General features: G+C 42.6%; 1 non-coding gene across 1 annotated transcript; it reads right to left on the minus strand.

The window, feature by feature from the left end:
* Window positions 1-1,116: 1,116 nt before the first annotated feature.
* On the minus strand, window positions 1,117-1,223 carry LOC122685657. Its single transcript, XR_006338507.1, has one exon. It is a non-coding gene; the product is annotated as a U6 spliceosomal RNA (small nuclear RNA).
* Window positions 1,224-8,337: the final 7,114 nt, after the last annotated feature.

The raw sequence follows: 8,337 nt of genomic DNA on the forward strand, positions 1-8,337 counted from the left end.
TTTGTTACCCCATGGACTGTAGCCCACCAGGCTCCTCTCTCCATGGGATTTCCCAGTCAAGAATATTGGAGTGGGTTGCCATTCCCTTCTCCAGGGGATCTTCCTGACCCAGGGACTGAACCCAGGTCTGCACTGCAGGCAGACTCTTCACCATCTGAGCCACCAGGGAAACACCCCATTAATTCTTTTTTTGAATATGTGAGGATGAGGTGCCTAGAATAGTAACAATTAATCATGAGGAACAAATCAGAGGACAGAAAACAACATACTAATGAGACTGGACACTTGTCATTGAGCCATTCTGAGACATTGAATTAACAAATCTTACAGTGGCTCAGATGGTAAAAAATCTGCCGGCAGTGCATAAGACCCAGGTTCAATCCCTGGGTCAAGAAGATTCCATGCAAAAGGGAATGGTAACCCACTCCAGTGTTCTTACCTGGAGAATGTCATGGACAGAAGAGCCTGGCAGGCTACCATCTATGGTGTCACAAAGAGTTGGACACAACTGAATGACTAACACTTTCACTTTCACAGCAGTTCTGTTTTTAGATAAATAAATCATATCTGAAATGATAAGTGCTATGAAAGAAAATAAAGCAAAGCAAATGGTAAAAAGATTGATGGAGGAAAATGCTAGTTTATATGAAATGGCTAGGGAAGGTCTGTCGGATAAAGTGATTTTTTTTCCATTTATTTTTATTAGTTGGAGGCTAATTACTTTACAATATTGTAGTGATTTTTGCCATACATTGACATGAATCAGCCATGGATTTACATGTGTTCCCCATCCCGATCCCCCCTCCTACCTCCCTCCCCACCCCATCCCTCTGGGTCTTCCCAGTGCACCAGCCCTGAGCACTTGTCTCATGCATCTAACCTGGGCTGGTGATCTGTTTCACCCTTGATAATATACGTGTTTCGATGCTGTTCTCTCTAAAACATCCCACCCTCGCCTTCTCCCACAGAGTCCAAAAGTCTGTTCTGTACATCTGTGTCTCTTTTTCTGTTTTGCATATAGAGTTATCATTACCATCTTTCTAAATTCCATATATATGCATTAGTATACTGTATTGGTCTTTATCTTTCTGGCTTACTTCACTCTGTATAATGGGCAAAAATATGGAACTCTTCACAAATTTGCGTGTCATCCTTGCGCAGGGGCCATGCTAATCTTCTCTGGATCATTCCAATTTTAGTATAGGTGCTGCCAAAGCGAGCACGGATGAGGTGATTTTTGAGACTCAAAGGAAGTGAGAGAGAAGGCCATGTGAGATATCTGGGGGATGTGCAAAGGCCCTGAGGTAGAGGTGTGCCTAGTAACCTGCAGGTACACTGAGGAGGGCAGTGTGACTGGAACACAGTCTGTGAGGAGAAAAGTGGTATGAGATGAGATTAGAGAGAAAATAATGGGGTCTATTCATCGAGGGCCTTTTGAATCATATTAAGGACTGTGTGGTTTTTTTTTTTTTTCTCTGACTATACGGGTAATCATTATAGAATTCTGAACAGGGGTGTGACACAATTGGAATTTAACTTTAGAAGAATCACACTGGCTGCAATATGGACAACAAAGTAAAGGGGAAAAGGTAAAGTAGAGACCATTTATGAGACTAACAATATCCAGGGAGAGATGATGGTGGTTTGGACCAGGATGGTAGTGGTGATAAGAAAAGGCAAACTTTGGGAGATGTTTCCAAAGCAGAGCCACCAAGATTGGATTGGGATGTGAAAGAAAAAGAAATCAAGGGTATCTCCTGGGTTTGGGGCATAAGCAAATGGTTAGGATGGATTTGTTATTTACTAAGATGAAAAAGACTGAAGAAGCAGCAACTAGGGGAACACACGTTTGTATTAAATTTGAGATGTCTATTAGCATCCAAATGGAGAAGTTCAGAAGAAAGTTGAAATATATCAATTTACAATTTAGAGATGCAGCCGAGCTGGAGATGTAAATTGGGAAGTCATCAGTATATGTATGTATACATGTATGTATACTCTGTCATGACTATATATATAGTCATGATAATGGATGAGCTTGTTAAAGGAACGAGTATATATAGAGATGAAAATCCAAAGACTGAGCAATGGGGGACTTCAAACTTTAGAAGTCAAAGAGGTGAGGAGGAAATAGCAGACAGGACTGAAGGAGCAACCCATGAAATAGGAGAACTAAAAGAAGAGTGTCCCAGAAGTCAAGTGAAGTTTCTAAAAAACAGAATTATGATCCCTGTTAAACACTGCTGAGAGATCAGGTAAGCTAAGGCTTTACAGGTTGACCACTAGATGTTGCAACATGGTGGTCAATTCTGACTTTGGCAGCAAAAGTTTACAATAGACTGATGAGGGTAAAAGTCTGATGGGGCGGGGTTCAAAAAAGGATGGGAGAAGAGGAAAAGAGGGACAGCAACTCTAAGCAACTTTTAGAATGATTCTTGCTACAAAGGGGATCAGAGAAATATGGTAGTAACTGGAAGAGAATATGGGATCAAAGACTTTTAATGGTTGGTAGATATTAGCGTTGGAGAAGGCAATGGCACTCCACTCCAGCACTCTTGCCTGGAAAATCCCATGGACAGAGAGCCTGGTAGGCTGCGGTCCACGGGATCCCTAAGAGTCAGACACGACTGAGCGACTTCATTTTCTCTTTTCACTTTCATGCATTGGAGAGGGAAATGGCAACCCACTCCAGTGTTCTTGCCTGGAGAATCCCAGGGGCGGCGGAGCCCAATGGGCTGCCGTCTATGGGGTCGCACAGAGTCGGACACAACTGAAGTGACTTAGCAGCAGCAGCAGATACTAGCATAGGCTTGTACAATGATGCTAATAATTCACAGATGAAGAAATACTAATGGTGCAAGAAAAAGGAGGGGATAACTGCTGAGTTAATTGAGTTAATCAGGATGGCTGATAATATATCCCTGAAAACTTGTAGCGTATTGGGAGACAGGCCCAACAACTCAATCCCAATGCTATTCCCCCTCACCAGGTTTCTTTTTACGCTTACGTTCAGTTGCTCAGTCTTGTCTGATTCTTTGTGACCCTATGGACTATAGCTCATCAGGCTCCACTGTCCATGGAACTTTCCAGGCAAAAATACTGGAATGGGTTGCCATTTCTAGTGTAGGTTAAAAGGGAGAAAGTGACAGAAGCAATGTCCCCCTTTCATCTTGGTCCTCTCAGGCTTCTTCTTGGAAGTCAGAGGGGTTGACCTTATCCCCTGTAGTCCCTCTGGTGCAGGCAGGGAGGCTGACCTGCTTGGCCCACCAGCTCTCCTGCATGCAGCCTACGGGGCCCAGACAATCTGGGTAACCAGGATCTAAATAAGGTTTAAATGCATTTACATAAAGAGAGTTTTTTTAATATTTATTTATTTGGCCACACTGGGTCATAGTTGGGGCACTCGGGATCTTCAGTCTTCATTGTGGTTTGACAGCTCTTAGCTGTGGCATGTGGATCTAGTTTCCTAACCAGGGATCAAACTCAGGCCCTGCCCAGGGAGCTCAGAATCTTAGCCAATGGACCACCAGGGAAGTCCCAATATAAAGAGTTTTGATTCTGGGTCTGAAACCAAGATAGTTTATGGTCTAATTTGAATTCATCATTTCCTCTGAGTAATCATTAATTTTTCTCCCAAATTTTGCTGAGCTCCCAACCTTTAACACAGCTTTACGAAAACACTGCCATAACTTAGTTACTAGGCAACTCCTAAAAACCATTTGTATTGTGGTTCATGAAGCCGAGGATCTCAGAACCAAATGGACATCTAGAGGTTCCAGGTCCCAACCTTCATATCCCTTTATAAAGTAAAATCTGTACATGTGCGTGTGTGTGTGTGTGTGTGTGTGTGTGTGTGTAATGAAACAAATAGGTCTCTTCTAGGTTCTAGGTTACTGAATTAAATACAATCCCACAAGATATCTTGAATTTATACTTACTGGAACAGGTGGCCATCTGAGAGATACAGGTTCTTACTATGTTCCCTTCTTCATTCCCCTGCTCTCAGTTCAGTTCAGTTCAGTTGCTTAGTCATGTCCGACTCTTTGCGACCCCATGAACTGCGGCACACCAGGCCTCCCTGTCCATCACCAACTCCCGGAGTACACCCAAACCCATGTCCACTGAGTTGGTGATGCCATCCAACCATCTCATCCTCTGTCGTCCCCTTTTCCTCCTGCCCTCCATCTTTCCCAGCATCAGGGTCTTTTCAAATGAGTCAGCTCTTTGCATCAGGTGGCCAAAGTACTGGAGTTTCAGCTTCAGCATCAGTCCTTCCAATGAACATCCAGGACTGATCTCCTTTAGGATGGACTGGTTGGATCTCCTTGCAGTCCAAGGGACTCTCAAGAGTCTTCTCCAACACCACAGTTCAAAAGCATCAATTCTTCGGCACTCAGCTTTCTTTATAGTGCAACTCTCACATCCATACACGACTACTAGAAAAACCAAAGCCTTGACTAGATGGACCTTTGTTGACAAAGTAATATCTCTGCTTTTTAGGTTGTTCATAACTTTCCTTTCAAGAAGCAAGGGTCTTTTAATTTCATGGCTGCAATCACCATCTGCAGGGATTTTGGAGCCCCCCAAAATAGTCAGCCACTGTTTCCACTGTTTCCCCATCTATTTGCCATGAAGTGATGGGATCAGATGCCATGATCTTAGTTTTCTGAATGTTGAGCTTTAAGCCAACTTTTTCACTCTCCTCTTTCACTTTCATCAAGAGGCTCTTTAGTTATTCACTTTCTGCCATAACGATGGTGTCATCTGCATATCTGAGGTTATTGATATTTCCCCTGGCAAATCTTGATTCCAGCTTGTGCTTCTTCCAGCCCAGCATGTCTCATGATGTTCCTCTACTCTAAGTACACCTAATCTTCTTTGGTCTCAGTATTTTATGGTCCAACAAAGGAGATACTTACTTTCTCATTATAACATATAAATTATACCCAAAATGAGGGAACCCCATGGAAAGTCACTTTAAAGTCATGAAAGAGCGGGCATAAATTCAGGGAAGGTTATTATATCCAATACTATCCCTCTGTAGAAACACCCCAATATCTTGGTATGTTTAAGAGAAAAAAAAGAAAGGCTTAACTTGAAAACAACTGAAATATCTAAAGAGTTATAAAAAGTGATCAAATTTTATTTAGTAATAAGAATACTGAAGATACACGCTACATTTTCTTGAATTTTATTCCATTTTAAGGAACCATAGCTACTCAGTCAAGACTAAATAACCCAGATATCCAAAATTGTTTTTTGAATCATTGTTGTTGTTTAATGGCTGGATAGTATTACCCTCAAAATTCTAATTCTGAATATTTTACATAATGAAGATGATGAGAATGGAGAATTTACTAAACTCCACATAATATTTACAGAGAAAGTAAATTCAGTATGCCTCTGAAACCATTCTTACCTCCTTCATACTGTCTATATAATGGAGAATGAATTTTCAAGGCTTCTTGTTATTAGGATAGAAGGCCAAGGAGATAACATATGAAAAAGAAGAGTAAATATTGTTTGATCTCAGGGAGAAACTTACAGCCTCTTCCAAGCTGAAAAAAAATCTGTGAACTAAGGATGATTGTGATTTATTCAAAGCACTAACTTATTCTCAGCACCCAAGACAATCAACATGGGAGAAAATGAGAATTAAGAGTATTATGAATTTATTAATAAGTTTATTACCAAATAAACTTAAGACTAAAGGTATTTGGATCTGTCTAACTGAAATATTCATTTTAAAAGAAGGTATTTGCAGAACATGGTGTTACTTAGAAGAGGAAAGAACTTTTATTCTCAGTATGGTAAACTTATTCTTTCAAAACACATTTTGAATTAGGCAGTACTTTCTGTTTTGCTTGGTAGAATTGTTCCATGTGAGAAGATCAAGGAAAATTTATCTTAAATATATAAATTTTAAAGAACCCATGTTTCAACTATTGAAAAGTCCCACCCTAAAGAAAGTTTCTGCCCAGCTTTTAAAGCATGGGCAGTTAGACTCCATATCAAAGGATAAAGAAATGTGGGGTGTTTGAATAAGTTGACAATATCTGTAATCTAAATGTGAGATGTGGGTATTTTGCTTTGCTGCTGCTTCTTGCAATTTGGGCAAGAAATTTTAAATAGAAGAAAGAAAATTACTGGAAGAAGATTTATAAAGGGGGACCAGTTTTCATCTGCTGTTTTAACTAATTTTTCTAACTAATATTTCCCCTCCTGTGCTTGCAACTAATTTACCTTTAAGCATTGGTTGGTCTTTTAAAAACTGGTTACAAACTTGTGACAAAATTGCAACTCTTAGAAAATATTAATACATTCAAACAGTCAGTTCTACATTCTGGCGATAACAAACGTTGCGGTGAATGCTGGAATCTTAAAAAGATTTTTCTTTCTGGAGCAATGCATTTAGCCGGATTTCCGGTGACTAAATGGGTCATCTCCAACAAGAAATGATTGATTGCTCGGGGCATGAGATTTTACTTTATTCCATCAAAGTGATGTTCAGGTGCAGAAAGCTCCACACATGTCATAAACACAGAAGTGAGAAAGGAATGAAATGTGAGACACCATCGATTTCCCCATGTGGTCCTTCAGCCCCCTGGAAAAACTGACCTCCGGCGTCGCAGAAAACCGAGGAAGAAAGCCCAGGCAGAGAGAGCAACGTTGGGGATCTTTAAGGTTTCGGCCGAGATCTGTCCCCTGCCGCCGAGGAAGGACGTCCCCAGCGCTGGTGACCCAAAGAGCTCCACGGGACAGCCGGACTTGGGGCTTGGAAACGTCGGGGCGCTGGATTCCTTCGGCTCTTCTCCTGGGATTGGACCCACTGGCGAGATAGGCTGTTTTCCTGTGCAGGCGGAGAGAAAAAGCTCCCCCTAGACCTCGTAGGACCTATTCCTCTCTTTTCCTGTGGATGTCTCATGCCGCCCTCACACCTTCTTAGTGATGGGCTTGCGTCGCGGTGGCCCGGGAACTACACGCTCCTGGAAAGCAAGGCGCGTGACCACAAAGTGGCGGATTCCTGGAGCTGCGGGCAGAGGGCGGGCGGAGCAGGGCGGCTGGTCTTGCTGGCCCCGTCCGCTCCCTGCATGAACTTCACCAGATGCTCGCGACCCGCATCCTGCTCCGCGCCCGGGCCCCACCTTCTCCCCAGCCTCCAGCGCCGCTAACCTGCAGAATGCAGGGCAAAGCCAGCCAGGCCTTGGGGCCCCGCGGCGGTGCAGCTCAAGGAAAGCTGAAGAAGGTTGGGGGCTGGAGCGAGGGAGAGTACGTGGGTACCAAAATCCGAGCGAGGTCGGTGCAGCCATGACTGTACTGGGCTGTCGTGGGACTCCCAAGGCAGGAAGCCTTTTATAATAATTCCTTTAAATGCTTTTTACTGACAAAGACATAAATGATAATAAAAGAGAAGGAGGAGCTCACATTTATCAGCCAAAGTTAGAGTAAGCAGCCTTTTGGCCTGAGCATCCTAGGTTAAGTCTTGCATTACTGTCCATGACAGGTAATGCGCACTTACTGTGCGGCAGCTCTACTGATGCTTGACACGCATCATGCTAAGCCCACCCAGGCCCTTCAAATGTGATCTTTCCCCACGTTTTCAGGAATATTGCAAGGTTCCACTGTCACATAGATGGTTTTCAAAATGTCTGGAGAGCTTCGTGACCCTTACAAAGGCACGATCTCGCACAGAAAAAGGTTGTACAATTCCTGTCTGGAGTCAGGTCTAGGTTTTGATACTTTGGGGCGGGGGAGGGAATGGACCAAAGTCAAAGGCTTGGTGCTTCTGTGGAAAGACCAGGAAGACTCCAAAGGCCATTTCTATCATGATATTGTTCACTTTAAAAAAAAAAGTTTGAATGTGTAAAATTATTTCCATTTAGTCAAAGAATTACAACTACAGCTGAATAAACCCGTAGTCGATATATGTATTCGTATCCTAAGGAAAAATACAGAAAATCGGTGAAACAGTGATTATGAAAGGTAGTGAGTGGTTTCCTGCCCCCGTAGTGGGTAGCCAGCATCGGTCTGTGTATTGGAAAACACAAGAAAGCATGCTTAACAAGAAGGAAGACTTTACTTTTGGAAATGTTTGTAGGTGAAAATGTTGAAATTGTCAGATGAAGTCTAGCATTATCCTCAAGGAAGACATGGGGCAGGAGGATATAGATGCAATAATATTTCCCGTATAAGTTTAACTCTTCCTCTAGTAATCCTGCCTCCCACCCCCACCCCCAAATTCACTACACTACAGTGGCAGCTGACAGTGTTTGGGGATGTCAGGCAGAGGTAATCGAGCTTCAGAGCTCTTTGCTTAAATAAAAGTTGATCAGTAGA

Source organism: Cervus elaphus, chromosome 28 (assembly GCF_910594005.1).
Source record: "Cervus elaphus chromosome 28, mCerEla1.1, whole genome shotgun sequence".
Lineage (NCBI taxonomy): Eukaryota > Metazoa > Chordata > Mammalia > Artiodactyla > Cervidae > Cervus > Cervus elaphus.